Source organism: Pseudopodoces humilis, chromosome 2, assembly GCF_049639895.1.
Source record: "Pseudopodoces humilis isolate 2021_Gansu_Grassland_sample_001 chromosome 2, ASM4963989v1, whole genome shotgun sequence".
Lineage (NCBI taxonomy): Eukaryota > Metazoa > Chordata > Aves > Passeriformes > Paridae > Pseudopodoces > Pseudopodoces humilis.
In genome coordinates, this window is record NC_142201.1 from 57,961,888 (window position 1) to 57,978,800 (window position 16,913).

The window sequence follows — 16,913 nt, forward strand, 5'->3', positions numbered from 1 at the left end:
AAGATGGTGTAAAAAAAAATTCTACCGTGGCCTAATAGCACTTAAGAACAAAAGGCAATTTCTTGCATTTTCCACTGGATAATCAATGGATGGATGTCCCTGTGACTGTAGGAAGGAGTCTTCTTACTGACTGTACACAATGGCACAGGATGGTAAGAAGGATTTAGTGTGAAACAGAGAAAAAGGTCATCAATCTGAAGAGATACTTTGCTACCACCTGCATCTCCATAAATCCCAAGGAGAAAAAACAGCACAAGCTTGAGCAGTGGTCGTAGGACTGTCCAGAACAAGAAACCTCTGCACTGTAAATCATTACAAAACAGAAAAATCAGGAAAATTATAAAGAATTAAAAAATGCTAACACCTGAATCAAACAAAAGACAGATCTCTCACCTTAGATTAGATATGAATGTACAGGTTCTAGATATTCAGACTGTCAGAGTGAGGATCACATGTTGTATTTTATTGTTTCATGAACTGGTCAGTTTCTTCTTGTCATAAAGAGGAATTGAGAGGCAATTGCAAGCAAAGAACAGCTATTTGCACCACCCAGATGACTGGATAATGGTTTGTTAAGCTTAATCTTGGGAGAGGGAGAAAAATGAGATAGATGCCTTTGCTGAAATTAAAAGAAAACTTATTTTTGTAATGGACAATTACAAAAGTCAGTGGCATTGGAAAAATTTAAAAACAGACCAAACTGGTTTTGGAATCAGCATTCAGAAGCTTTTCATGTCAAAAACCAACAAAACAGTCAAATGGAAAAGGAAGAAAAACAAGAAGAAAGTGTAAAGGCAGCAAGTAGAATGGGGACTGTAGAACTGTGGAGACTTGCACTTTTGATGTTCATGTTTTGATGTTCACTCCATTGTTCAATGGTTGTGAGACATCAACTTAGAAGATGCACTCCATCATAAATCAGCACCAAAGCCAAACCTGTTTTGAATTGACAGGCTACAGAGTGGGAGAACAGCATATATTCTTCAACCCCTCTTTGGTCATAGAGCAAGTTGGAGAATACAGTAATCTTCCACTGAGGAAAGTTTACACTAAATTAATATTTATACACTAATTCAAAGAGAGTGTTAGAGGTATTGAAGGCATCTTTTCAGAATGAGAAAATGTTTGAGAGTTGTGTATATCCTTTATGTACTGTTGGGAATTAAACAAGCAGAAATAAAGTGGGATGCTGCCTTCTTTTTCAAGTCCTTTTTATACAACTGATTTCAATGGTCACTTGGCATGGCAGTCTTAAGATGTTGTCATAGCCAGATAGGGGTCTGAAAATGTATATAAAAGTAAATTAAAGTAAAAAATAAATTAAAGGAGACAAAGAAGAAAGCATATCACTTTTGAAAGAGAAAACTGCAATCAGCTACATTTTGTAGAAGTATTTAGGAGGAAAGGCACTAAAATTTTCTCATACGCATTTGCTGAATGTAAGGAAAGGCAAATGTGATGGTATCTGCTCAGGTTTGTGATCCCAACATCCATGGCAGGTGGGTTCTTTTCCAGGAATATAGGAGTTCTTCTGAAGTCTTTCCAGAAGGTGAGAGAGAACACTGGTATATAGTAACAATGGAGTTTTGACAAAAGGAAACTCTGACAAGAAGATTTGCTCCTAAGGCCAAGCAAAAGAGATAAAGGTTTCCACATCTATTTTGCTGATGAAGACCAGACCTTCCCCAGGGGCTGAAAAACTGTTTACAAAAATTCATGGATTCCTTCCTTCCAGGCCTGGCAATGAGTCAAAGTATGTGTGGTGTCTTCTTCAAGGAAGGTTTCTCCAGGGTCTCTGAAGAGCCATCTCTGTCTTCTCCATCATTCCTTCTCTCCTCACTTTACTGCTACTTCACTCCCCATCCTACTTCTCTGAAAAGAACATAACTGTAATAAAATACAAATAAAATAGGATAAATAAATACAGCAACACAAAACATTGTGTTCAAATAATGTTTGAATGTTTCAGTGATCATCATCTTAACCATTTCACATACCTGAGGCAAGCAGGAGTAGGCATTCATTATAATGTGCTACCAGGCAAAAGAGAATTTGAAACTAATAAACTAATAATGTAAGAAGTATATGAATTTCTTTTCCTCATATAACTTACTTTTTTTAGGTGGGAATAATTTTTTTTCTCCCTTACTTAAGGAAGCTAAACTTATTGAAAAGCACTCAAATTAATACCACTCATAATTGTTTTATCTTTCTCTAAATGTCCTTGAATTTTTAAGATTCTACATAAGAAAACAAGATTAGTATCAGGCTGCACACATACAGAACGATGTCTCTAAAGACAAAATTTTATGTCTTATGTAGCTGCTGTGCAAAAAATAAGATATAGAGAGGAACAGGAAAACCTGGATTTGGCCCACAAAAAATAATTCATTATAAATGTAAAAGGAGGAAGACTTTATAGGGAATTTTTTAGCCAGTAAAATATTTTTATGGACATCTTTTCAGTTCCTGAAAATAGGAGTTGATAATGGAAATGCTGACAAACATTTTGGTGCTCATAGGATTGTAATATCCTGTTTAATGCAACCAAAATTGCAAGGTATGCTTTTTATCCTTTTCTGCTAAGAAGGCAATTACACAAGCATGTAGTTGACGTAGTTTATAATATGATTAAATAGGCAACATTAAATCAACTGGTGATTTAATCCTCAAGAGAGAATGTATTTCAGTTAAACCTGTGAGTTACCATACTTCTTTATATTTAAAAACCCTTTAAACATGGCACATGATGGTGTGATACAACTCATCCTAGACTCCCGTTGAAAATTAAGGTGTTCCAAAATATAAATAATCTATTTTTGTTGTTTTTCTACTATCTTAATTTTAATGTTTACAGAATGTGATGAAAGCTGGTTGTATTTGCATTTTATTGAATCTTAGGGAAGACTAAACTTCACACATCTGGTGAAGGCAATCTTCTAAAGTGTTTGCTTATGTAAATTAAAAATAGGATTTTACCTGCTACATTTCTAAGCAATTTATTTGTGCTCACAACTGTAACTAACAAAGATTACATTTTTGAGTCCATATAATTCAATTTGTACTTCACTTTAATTCATGTTCCTATTAGCATTTTTTGTTTCTATCCACATAGTCCTTTGTTCATAAATATAAACTAAAAAGAGCTTGTTTGCCAAAAAAAAAAAAAAGTGAAATAACAATTCCCATAAGTAATAATTCTCAATTCTGTGCTTCTTCTCTGACTAGACACTTCAGACAAGAAACTTGCTGAGAAATACCATACTTTCTGAGAAATTCTTCTTTCAGGATTATGATTCCAGCTCAAATATATATAATTTATTAATCTTCTATGGTGAAAACTAAAATATTTAACTTCAAGTTTAATGTTTCATTATAAATCAATTCCAGTCACCTTGTCCTAATTGTTGTCATCTCTCTTTGAATGCTCTTCAAGTCAGGAATGTGTTTGCTAATTCAGTATCCAGACCTCCAGGCAATGTTCCACGTAAACAGAATCAGGCTAGCCTTATACAGATTCTTCTACCTTTCTGAGCTGTAAAATGAACATGCAACTTGAAATCAATTTGGACTGATTTATTTATTTGCTGCTCAATTGTGTTATCAATTTCTATTCTTCAGTCCTCAGACTGCCAAATCAACACATCTCCATACGTTTCACAGCCTATCTTGGTTAAATGTCATCTGAGCATTTTTCTATCTGTCACTGTATTCACCTCTGAACTACTGAAGATATGCAGACCCAGGAGGTCTTCTGGGTAGCCTCTAAGAATCCCCCTTGGTGCCTTATTATTTGCTGCTTATCAAAAATCTCCACTGAAAGTTCTTCAGCCCCTTTTCAATCCGTGTATCAGTATTCAAACCCAAGCTTCCACAAATTAATCTGAGGGTGAGATTTTGCAAGAGATTTGAAAGCTTTACTGAAATCAAACTACAGTGCATCTGTCACTTCCCTTCACTCACAAACTTAAAAATTCTGTGCAATACAAAGCAAATAAAGTGAGCCTGGTAAGATTTATTCTTTACAAATCAAGCTGAGTATTGCTCATGGTTATCTTTTAGAAAAATTAATTAGACTAACAGGGTAGCTATTGCCAACAGTCAGAACAGTATAAGTCTCCCGAGGACAGCTGTTCCTGTGAATAGCATCCCAAACTGAGAAAGTAGGCACTTTCCAATTTCAGGAACTGGAGGGAGATAGCAGAGAATAGTTTGCAGCAGGTTTAAATAACAGGATCACCATAGACACAGTATTATGTGACCTTAGAGTGTTTGAACTTAAAAAAAAAATTAAATTCCTGACTTTGAAAGAGGGGCAAGGCAAAATTCACTGCAACTCAGTTCATATGGATAGAAAGTAGAGAAGTGATGATTTATCCCAGCTGAAAATTAAATTGTAAACAAATTGGAAAGAAATCTCTCAAGTTAACACTGCAGGCACAGGAGTCAGTACTTTTGCCTAAGAGTTGCTAATGCACATCACAAGATAGGTAATTAAAAAATAAAAAAAAAATGTTCACATTTATAGAACTTTAAAAACCGTATATTTTAAGAGATGAAAGAGGTCAAGCTCTTACACAACTCTGTTAATATATAGGTCTGAGACAGGTGGGAGTTGTACATATGTTAATTGAATCTCCAATGAAATTGGAGAAATGTATTTCTGATTAAAACTAAGCTATAAATAGTCATATATCAAGTAATAATTAATGTCCTTTCTTTCCTTCATGATTCTTCTGTCATCTATTTCCTTCAGCTTCTCAAAGTCCCTCATGGTGAAAGCCCTGCCATGAGAGTTACTGGCCACTGGCCCCAGTTTTGTGTTGTGTAAACCCAATGATGGTGCCTCCATTTCACTTACCACCTAGCCAATGAAGATGTGGAACAGCATTAGCCCTTGAACTGTCCCTTGAAGGATGCAATTTATATAGCCATCTATCTGTTCAACCCAAAGAAATCCAAGTTACTATTTGAAATCTTACTTTTGCAGTCCATCTCCTGAGGGATAAAATTAGTTTCATTAATGTTGTAGAGGATTCAGAGTGAAAAGAAATCCAGATCCAAATTTCACAAGTTTTATCAACATAATTCTGGAGTCTACCATGTCATTGTCAAACATAAATATCAAGGCAGAAGAGAAGCAGAGGTAAAAGACATACCAAAATAACTATCGTTATGATAAAAGTTAGAGTGATTTATGCAGATATGATTAAGACTGTTTATAAGAATCATTTCTGGATTTAAAGAAATTAATCAAGTGTATAAAAAGTGGACTCATGAATCTTTGTAGAATTCAAAGCACTGTTATTTGTTATTTCATCCCTTAAAAAAAATATTTGCCCATCTGTTACAGGAATATTAAAATAATTTAGTAGAAGACAGGTAGTTTTTTCCTCTTTTTTAAAGATTTATCCAAGCAGTAGCCCTTGGCTAACATAAATTATCATAGCTCAGTGGTTACAGTAGCTTTTACAATTTACATTAGAAGCCTGTCAAAGACAAAGTTTTACATAGTTGTAGAAATTTTAAAGTCATAATAATCATCTATTCTTATACTGGCTGTGTGTATAACAAAATGCAAATAGCATAATCCTAAAGTACTACCACAGTAGGAAAACGTGGAATTATTATGGAATCACTGCGGTGCTTAAACTGGTGAACAGGTTTTGCTTCAGCTCAGGGCAAGAATTAATTTTTCAGGCTTTTCAAAATCTGAGCCTCTCTGTATTCAAATTATAGGTAAGGTAATGTTTTGTGATCTTCTTCCTAACTTCCCAAAACCCAGTCTCAAGGGAATAAACCCTATTTGCTTTTCCTACTTTCCACCTTTCCAGCTCAAGTAGATTTCTTCCTGTCTCTTTTTTTTTTTTTTTTGGTTCAGATGAATCAGGCTTTTTTTTTTTCAGTTTCAAAGATGCAAAACCAAAAGACAGTACAAGAAGTCTTATTATTGCTTTAGCTGTTGAATTTTCCCTGGCAGAATGCCACAAAATTGTAGCATAAAATATCAGCTGTATCAAAACATTCTGTTTAAGAAAATAATTTTTCAAACATCACACAGTGTAATGGGTGGTAATGTATAATCCAGATCACTTAACAGGTCAAGGAAGCTCAGGATGTGATGAGCCCAGGGGTGGCTCATAACATTTCCAGTTGTAACTTATGTCATTCTTGCATATCTATATAAAGTATTTCCTCACATACATTTTTACTGTTAATGAAAGTTTCCATTTTACTTCTTCTTATTAGATTTAGAACCCAAGCAGAAAGTATCTGAACACCTACAACAGTCCAGGGCTAACTTTCTTGGGCTTTATAGTTTTGAGAAAGCTTTGGTGAGCACTTAGCATACCCTCCAAATCAGCGTAATTATACATGATCAGAAGCTTATTTGAAAACATGAAAATAACTACATGCCTCTAGAAAATGGTATGGATGTTAAACATATTAGTTACATTTTCAGTCTCTGACATCCTGTCAGAATCTCTTCCTTTCCAAACTCCTGACTTTGGTAGGGCTCTTAAATCTCAACTTTGAACCTTATGAGTTCACATTAAAAGAGAAAGAACATTTCACTTCCATAAAGAGTGCAATTATTTTCAAATATGTGCATTTCATGCCTAATGCTTCTTCTCCAATTTTTCTTTTGAACATTGATGAATTGCCAAGAAACATAAAGATATTGCATATTTGTACTACACAGCCTTATGATTCTGATTGATAATTGCACGTTACAGTGACAATAAAATCAGCTTTCTTCTCTTCCTTTACAGACAGAAAGGATCACTTATCTTGGTTTCTTGAGAACACATTGAAGATCAACAATGTCCATAACCTGCTAAACTAAACCATGGAGATCCCCAATAGAATTTAATCTTGTGTAAAATGTTTTAACACCCATATTCTGCCCAATTGGACAGAAGTCTATCCGTAATTTTCACCTGTTTAGTTACAATATCAAGTAAGATGGGACAAGTGAAACATCAAAATGCTTGCATACAAATGAAAGCCCACCTATGAGGGGTCAAGCTCTAATATTTAAATACCAGCTGCATTTCAACTACAGAATTGTCTAGAGATTGACCAATGGCTTTCCTGGATTATCATATGTGCAAGAGGACTGCAGTTAGAAGTGGCTTTTAAGAAGAGTCCAGGAAAAGAGGATTTATTTTTAACAGAAATGTTGGCTTCAGAGTAGTTATAATTTTTTAAAACCTTTTTGAAGTCGATGGAAAGCAGGATTTCTCTGTCCAGTACTTTTCTGCTGTTTTCCTTTCAACACGTAGGATAAATTTCTTGCAGAGGTGGAGGTAGTAGAGCTTCTGAAACAGAGCCAGGGAAACATTACCTGTAGCTCTGTCAAGACATGTCTCCTTCAACCAATCACCTTTTCTCTGGCTCCTTCTGTAGTAATTCATTCTCTAAGGAGATCATGGCAAGAGTAATAATAGATATGGGAAATACTTTGAAATCCTAAATCTGAGGACAAGAAAAAGAAGAGAAGCCTTTAGCTAAAGACTAGTTAGCCCATATGAAGATGTCTGAATACAGTAGGCTGAAAGACTAGTAGATGATTCCATGAATCAACAGCTGAAGTTTCCCAGGGATACAAATTTCTCTTCCAACCTGCTGTTTGTTAGTTTTATTGAACATAGAAGATACTTATAAGGTTCAACTTGTCATTAATTTCTAACACCATTACTAGGGAATTCACATTTCCTCTAAAACTGAAAGTTACATCAGCACATTAGGCATTTGCTCCTAGCAGCCTTTATTTTTGTTTAAATTCTTTTCTTCGGGAGCATTGAATTTGCATATACAGCAAGAACTACGCTATAAAATTGATATTAATACCTAAAAACCCCCATGTGGTTAACTCTAGTGTTGCTGGCAGCAGGTTTCTGTGAGCAGCTTTGGTCTGGGCTAGCTAGTGCTCTCCCAGATATCACCAACATGTTATGGTGGAGGTGCAAAGAAAGGGGAATATTCCTAAACCAGAGGCCTGACGACAGGGACAATGTTTCAGGAGGTGACACACCTGAAATGTGCAAAGCTCAGGAAGCCATAACACCTTCCCTTAGAGACAACAAATGGCCATTTTCAGGGTCACTTTCTTGTACAATAATATATCTGGTGGGTTTATTAATTAGTAGTGAGTAGGTGTGATGGCAAAAAGCAATTGTCAGGATGCAGCATATGCCAGAATCTCCATGGGGCCAGGTGCTATGGATACCCCCATGGGTGCTCCCCACCAGGGCAGTGCCTGACAGCCAGGTCCTGTCCCATTGCCCTGGCCCTGCTGGGGCACTACTGGGGCAGGGCCTGGCAGATCTGGGGGGCTAACATGGGGTCTTGCACCATGACAGGGTCGGGGAGGCCTCAGGAGGTCGGCAGGTACAATCGGACTATCAATGCCCCCACGGCCCTTCAACAGCAACAGGAGAGTGCCACTGGAGTTTATTCCCACAAATATTTATTTTCATAAGAAATTCAGCATTATGAGGCTTGCTTCCTCATAATCTATGAAATTGAAATGGGTAGGAAAAGCCACAGCAAAACTGCTGACATTTCTTCATGGCTGTGCAGTCATCCATGAAAAAAAACCAAAAAAGCTATTTATTTTGAACATGAAGTTCTGTGAGTTCAAGCAAAGATCACCATAAAGGAGGTGACCCACAAGACACTAAAATTGCCTCTTCTCTCTTCTATTAGCAGCTGAAGGCCTCCACCCTGAATAGTTTTCAGAATGACAGTGAGCGATAGCAAAATTAGTAAAGAACTGACCTTTCTTTATATCCTGGTTTTGTCTGGGATAGAGTTAATTTTCTTCCTGGTAGCTGGCACAATGTTGTGTTTTGGACTTAGTATGAGAACAATATGTTGATAACACACTGATGTTTTAGCTGTGGCTCAGCAGTGCTGAGTTTAAATCCAGGATTTTTCCCTTTCCCATGCTCTGACAGTGAAGAGTTGCATAAGAAGCTGGGACCACACCTGGGCCAGGTGACCTGAACTGGACAAAGGGATATTCCATACCATAGGTATCATCACCATTATATATTCTATTTATTTATTTAAATTATTAAACTGTTACCTCAATGGGTTTAACCCTTTTTACTATTCTCTTCCCCATCCCACTGGGAAGGGTGGGGAGTTTGAGCAAGAGGATACCTGGTACTTAGTTGTCAAATGTAGCTTAACCAAGTCGAGTTATGCATATGTCACAACTTGTGACTTAGCCACTGAGTGAATAGTCTGTGCCAAGGACAATACAGACAACTATTATTCAGGGATTAACACCAGTCTTGCAGGTATTGAGGCTCTGATGAGGTATCTGCATCTAAAACCAATGATCAGACATTTAGACAGGAAAGATTTGCAAACCCTTTTCTACTGTGCATTTTTGATGGACTGATTTTTTTGGCTGTTTTTTGTTTGGTTTTTATCAGCTTTTCTTGTGCCTCACTTGAAATGCATGCTATTTTAATAAATGTAAAATTGACCTCTCAATGCAACTTCTTCTGTCCATTAAAAAAAAATGTCACTCATACAGGCAAGAAGATGATGGCATACATAATCAGACACGCTTCTATTCTTACAAACACAAGGGAGCAAAGCAGCCATTTAAGCAGAGGTATTAGACAAGGAGGATTAGGGACCCTTTAGGGAACCTTAGAAACTCTAGCATGTCCTCTCCTGAGTCAGGAAGAGCAGTTCTGAAGCATGGATTGTATTAAGTCTCTCACAGCTAAGATTTTGGTGCAAGAAGTTTCTTTAATACTTAAGGGGTTTTTTGACATTACATTCAAACGAAGTTCATGGATATGAAAAAATCTTCATTGTTTAAAAAAAAAGCATAACATACTCATAAGTACTTTCAGGCATACAAACATAAAAAAATTCTTTCTATGAGTATCCATGGTTGCAAACAACGATTATTCAGATGATTTTAAGGAGAGTCAGTGCTAAAAGTACATAATCCTGCAAAGTATTTTCAGGGCTTTTAGATTGTATCTACTTGCATATCAAAGTGAATAGTCAAAATTATACTGTGCCTTGACTGTAACTCAAATAACATGTTGAGCATTATCATTAATGGCTGAATAATATCTAGGAGATAATTTCTAAGGGCAAAGATAATTTACAATAACCTGTAATACCTGGCACTGAAAAAGTAGGAGCACTGAAAGATGCTGTTAATGTGGTAACATTTGGGTGGGCATAATAATTTGTTAAACTATCTGAATTACATCACACTTGCTCATCTGAGCAAGCTGAGCATGGATCACAGAGAGTAGCACAGTCTGAGTGACTGCCTACCTATAGCAATATATTTGAAAAATAAAGGTTTAATATTTCCACTGACCAGAATTTAAATGCTCACATTATGGCTTCATGAAGATTTATCAGCTGGCACTGTATAAATCCTTCAAGAATTTTTTTCTGCTATCCCCAAGCAAGCAGTGAGAAGTAATTACATTACCTGAGAGAGGAGAAAATGAAGGCACGATAAAAGTTTGAGGTTTTGGTAAGTTTTCTTTAGCCTAAAAAATAAGAGGTAAAGAGCACTGCTTTTGTTGTTGTTGTTGTTGTGGGGTGTTTTTTTTAGGATTTTTTTTCCTATTTATTGTTCACCTTCCAGCTCTATTATCAGTTTAACCCAACTAACAAAGTCCTCTTCTGAAACTCTTCTAATTCCTTTTTGCCTTGGCTTCAATACTAATTGAAGCTGCTGTTAATGAATACCTTCATTTCAGGTAGCTCAGGGTGGGGTTGCAGGTGCAGTGGGAGCTGCAGTCTGAGCTCTAGGTGGCCAGAGCCCAAGGCAAGAGGTCATGAACTGCAGACCCTTTGTGTAACAAAAGTCCCAGGAACCTGTCTCAGCCAGGGGAATGGTCCAGTGAGAGGTACAGCGAAGCGAGTACCCTGTAGGAAGAGCTGAGATTTTAACACACTTGGAATGTGAGGATATAAAAGCCATGGGGTTTCTTGATGTCCTTCCTAAGGGAGCCAGCTCGGGCTATACTGCACCTTGAAGAAATGGCTGTATGGAAAGAGACATCTGCCTTGGGAAACCCAGGGCTGAAGCAGTGAGGAAGCCTGGTCTGGCTATGGAGTGGGTGTGTGAGGAGCCAAGGGGTCACATCGCCCACTAGAGCCGCCCTCTGCAAAAGGGCTTCGGTCCCAGCAATGTCAGCCTGGGGTGGTGGGAGTGTGACTGCCAGGGAGTCTCAGATGGTGATGCCAGATGATCAGTCTGGGAAGTTTCCATAACACTGTCACACTTACTTCAGTTGAGGTGAGCTGCTTTACTGACTGTCCTGCAAGGAATTTGTTCAATGTTTTCCCAAAGCTACCTGGACTGAATCTCCCAAAATAACATTGGTTTTTGTGTGGAAATTTCAAACTCAAACAGGTCAAAAACTAGAATATATATCACAGAGAATACTGTGGAGAACATTCCAATATGAACAGGAAGATGGACTGCTGGACTTAATGAGCCCTTTGGTTCTGTGACAACTTCTAAGAAATCAGATGAGACTGATATTCAGAGCTGGAAGTGTGATTTTAGTTCTGGATCTTTTTGGGGTCTTCATTGGATACCTCTGCACTCACAGTGAGCTAGGGAGACATGTATGTATGTATATTAGTGTTTATCAGTGCTAATCTTCACTTGGTCAGTGTCACTACTTGGAGTCCTTGTGCTCTTAGGAAAGTTACGTCTGGAAATGACATCACAATTGCTGTAAAATTGAAGTCATTCCAGGAAAACACCTTCAAGTATCTGGTAGATCTCAGTCACTTTATAATATGCTAAATTATTTATAGCTCATAGCATTGCAGGTGGAAAATACTGTTTCCATTGCATTGCAGTGATTGCTGATCATCAGGGCGATGCATAGGACTGTTCATCTCTGTGGTAGAGATACATTTTCAAATATTCATAACTCTGTGGAAGAAATATTTTTAGCTATGAAATTCTATACAAGCATTCAGTCTGTAAGTTCTTGTGTAGATACATGAACAAAGCCACTCATTGAAGGTGTTGGCAAAAAGAAAAAAAAAAAGAAAAAAAAGGAAAAAAAAAAAAGGAAAAAGAAAAAAAGCATTTTTAGTGGAAAAAATCTGTTTATTTCTGGCTCCATAGCTCCCAGGGATTTGTACATGAGTCATTTTCACTTGTGAATATACTGAGTGTAGCTAATATTTCAGGTCTAACATTTTGCAGAAGATCATGCAAAAAATTGCATACATGCATGTATTCATCAGAACCATCTCTTGAAATATGCCTTCCTGCTTTTTATGCTATAGTGATACTTTGGGATCTGCAACCCTCTATCTTGCCCAATGCTTTTAAGGCCTCTTTCCTGATGCTGGAGTTCTTGGAAAATACAGACATGTGACTTAAATGTGGACTCTAAAACAGGTGATTAAATGCCTTACTATTACGAAAAGTTAAAAACAACCCAAACAACAAAAACTATCCAACAAACAATTCATTTTTCCTCCGGAAATTTCTACTAATTTTCAACTGCAGTGCTGTTGGGAGTAGAGTGATAATAAGACTGTACACATCCATAAATGAGCTTTTTCCTCGTCCCTCTGTGCTAAGTCTAAGCATCTAGCCTTTGAACAACTCACAGCTGATCTGACACATCTCTTTAGTCTCTCTAATATGGCAGAGGGACATGGCAATAGTATGATAGAGCCCTGGACTTCTCTAGTCAGGGAAATGTCTGAAGGGGGAGGACATGTAGGGGCCTTGAAGCATCAAAAGATTTGGGGAGAGTCTTCACTGATTCAGACTGAATGCTTGTTAACTTTTCCATGCAGCAGCAAAAGCTCAGCTGTCCTGTAAAGCAACTGTATGCCAACAATAGCACAATTCACAAAAGGAATTTCTGAGACACCTGTCAGCAAATCTAGAAGTATCTAAATTGCAATGACATAAGAATTAGGCATCTCTCTGGACTCACTAGGAAAGAAAAGAATTTCCTAGTCCTTCCTGAAGAGCTAAGGAAATGAAGAAAGTACTGACTCGATCTTCTCGAGTGTGGCCCGGCTAGCTCAGTGATGAGCTTTCTCTTCACTCGAGTTTCGAGCCAGCATATGTTTGTGGGGTTCACTGATTTTCTTCAAGAATCCAAGTCTATAGAGTGAGTAAAGAAATCAGGGGGGGACTCTCTCTCTGGTTTGCATTCCACAGTTTATTTCTGCGAAGGGGAATCCAAAGAACGAGAGACAAAGGATTTGGGGTTTGGGGGGGTCTCTTTTAACAGGGTTTCTCAGAGGGAGGGAACATCAGAGAGAGAACCAATTATTTTTCTCAGTTAGTACATCTTACAAACTTTCTACAAATCAAGGTTACACACGCCAAGATAAGAAATAACAGACACCAACTTCTTCAAATACCCACAAAGATGTAGGAGTATTCTGTACAGAGGGGCAGAGGGGGAGAGAGGGGGGGCCTGGTTTCCTGGCAACACAGGGGGGAAAGAAAGGGAAGGCAAGGTAAGCATGCCCTCTCAGCTTCCATAGCTCAGAGGCATTCTGGGACAGGAAAAAGTTACAAACTTCCGTGTTGGAAAGAAGGGTTCTCTTCTCTCAACCCCGTGCTTTCCTGGGCTAAAGAAACTTCAAGCAGCTGGAAATGCCAGCGGGGTCCTCTCTTTACTCTATCCAGCCTCTCGCCGTGGGGCTGAGGAGAGAAACTTCAGTAACCATGGGAACTTGACGCCAGGTAAACAGGAGAAAGAGAAGCTGGGGGTGGGGGGAGAATCACAACTAAAAGATGGGAAAAGATACATTTCAGGCTATCAACTACAACAGCTCCCCCTAATTTTTTCCAAAAGAAGGAAGGGAACTTGGTTTTACTTCTTCAAACCAAGGGGAAGGGGTTTGGGGTGATGAAGAAAGTACAAGCAAAGAGAACATGGCAGTGAACAGGTTGACAAAAATACCCAGTTCTCCATAAAGTATTCAGAAAACTGAAAGTCATCCCACTGATGTATTTCTTTTAAAATTCCAGTTTTAAAATCACGTTTTAATAGACATGATTCCTAAACTGCAAATATAAATACATTTTTAATTTCTCCTGGATAGTGAATGTAATAATCCATCTCATCTAGGCAAGTGTAACTGTATTACCAGTTACATCTTTCTGAAAAATACATAAATTTCCTAACACCATCAATGACTCTGAACATGTTTCATGGCAGTAGTTTTAGCATCTTCCTGAGAATAATGTATTTTAATATTATATTTTCTTTATTTTCCTTCTAGCAGTGAATTCCCCCTCTTACCCTGAAATTCCATGTTTGAAAGTCTACTTGAAATTCTCATTTCAGTTAACCAAACATTTTGTGGGTTTTTCATTATCAGTGGATGATGAAAAAAAAACACTGGCAGCACAAGGTTCTTGCCCTATACTTGCAAATGTCAGTGTCATATCACCATAGTTATCATCTTGTCTTCACTTCATGAGCAACGCAGGAGTTCAACTGAAAACATTTCAACACTGCACCAAGTCAGATTAGAAAGATGGACGAATCTAAGGGGATGGTGTCTCTTCTTTGTGGGCCTAAAATCTTAATTTGGCCCACAATTTTTCAGAAACAAGATGCTGATCAAAATATATCACTCAGCTATTCAACACAGAATTCTATGTATACATTGTTTAATCTGTTTTATTTTCATGATCTGTGTTCATAATTAATTCTTATAATTGCCACATTTTCAATGAAGGGCAAAATACATGTATCAGTGATAATCCAAAGACCCCTCTCTTAAGGAAACTTAAGCTGAAACTTATCTCAAAGGATTGTATGAGTATCAGCAATCACTCCTTTCTAGCACAGAAAGAGAAATGCATTTGAGTAGATGTTGAAATTATAATTAAGCATAAACAATATTCATTCACTGGGACAAATCCCTCCAGGACATACCCCCGCTCTCAGGCATTCTTGTGTTTGAATGTTGATCCCTGAATCCAAACACTGACTTGGGAGTCAGTGACTTCCTCTCTCCAGCACCGTACCCCTGTATCTCTCCTGATGTCTCATGAGCTCCACAGCTCATTCAGGGTTCTGCTTCCCCTGATCCAACCTTGCCAAGCCATATTTCTCTTAGCATGGAACACCCAGATCCTTTTTGCATGTAAAGCAAGGCATGGGAGGAAAAGGAGCTGATGAAGACTGGTGTCATATTTATAGATGGCACCGGGCAGAGGAGATATGTGCAAGGTAAGTGTGTGGACTAAGCCGCTGTGATGGCAAACAGCCATTTGACTGTACTGTTGATGCACTGTAGTTTCATTTTTTTAGTGCCCTGGCTTTGCATTTATTGCCTTCAGAAAGGCAGCAGACAAACAAGGAATAAAATCTAGTATTTTTTTTTTTTTTGTACATCTTTCCTTGAGAAAAAAGTGGTCTACCTTGTTTTAATTTGAAAAACAGAAAATTCCAGAGCTGTCTGAGAATGATCTCACCATTTTGAGGTGAACTGGCATATACATACAGCACACAAATCAAATTCCAGTCCAGTTCTTTAGATACACCCAGGAAACAGTATCATGCAAAGTGAGTAACAAAAGTAAAGGAATAACAAGTTCTTCCTGCTTCCTTCCTGACTGTATGTGCTAAATAATCTAACCACAATGATCTAAACCACACAGAAATATCATATATTAAAGACAGAATCTTTAATGATTTGCCAAGCTTTAGCTGTTCCTATCCCACTCCATTATTCATGGAAAGAAGAATTTGTTCCTTTTCATGGTGTAGGCTAGTAAGCATGATACAATCACAACCAATAGCTCTCAACTGCTATTTTGACAACTTCTCGAAACCAGTTCATCGTCACAGTGGTGATCCTCATCTTAGCCAGGTGAATGTCCAGGGTACATCAATGTGACTGACCAATAAAAGCCCAAAAGTGAAGAAGGCTCAGAGGAGATGGAAAATGAGTCTACAAAATTCAGAGTATGATGCAGGGTGTGACTGACCACAGCTGCTACAGAGAACCTGACTTGTATCTCAACACAGAAGGGACTGGAAAGTGTCTTTTGTTTTACCTATCCAACAGCTGAGCTGGTCAGCTGATAGTGTGTTTCTCCCTGAGTTTGTTAAAAGGGTTTGAAAGTCTCTCTGAGTTCCCCAGCATGAGAAAGTGAATAGGTAGTTTAGCCAAACATAAGGTATAAAAAATAGACAGCTATGAAAAGAATTTTGTAGTGAACAGTGGGCTTGAGCTAGCTTCAACCCACATAGTCCTGGAAGCTGGGGACACCCAAGGTCATGACGATGAAAATATTATAGAAACCAGTAATGGAAATTTCATTGGTACTATTATTGAACTATGTATTGCAATTATTATGTATTGCTAAGTGTAACCTACAGTTGTAATTTTAATTTTGATTTCAATGTATTTTATATTACTATGCTAAATCAGAAATCTCATGTAGTCCTAATAACCCACAAGTAAGCAAACTTTATAGTAAACTTCATTAAACAGCCTCCATGTGTTGAATATCTAAAACAACCTCGCTGGAGAGTATTGGACTCTGACAGTAAGTAATGACTTGACTTTAGGCCAAGTTGGTCTTAAGTTCTATCTACTTCTTCCAGAGTTCTACTATTCCAAAGTTTAGATATAGTAAATTCAGGTGTGGGTAATCTTACCCACATATAATTTTTTTTCCATCAAAAAAGTCTTGCAACAGAAAGTAAACTGTAAGCATTTTTATTCCTTTAAGGCTTGTTTAGTTCTTATTTAAAGCACTTTGTAAAAGGGTACTTTAAGGCATTATGTAAAAGGAAATTATATATTCAGTGCAGGAATGGTGACTCAGAAATATTTTTTTCACCAGACATATTTTCCCTGGTTATCACTTTCTATTCACAGCAGTACAAATT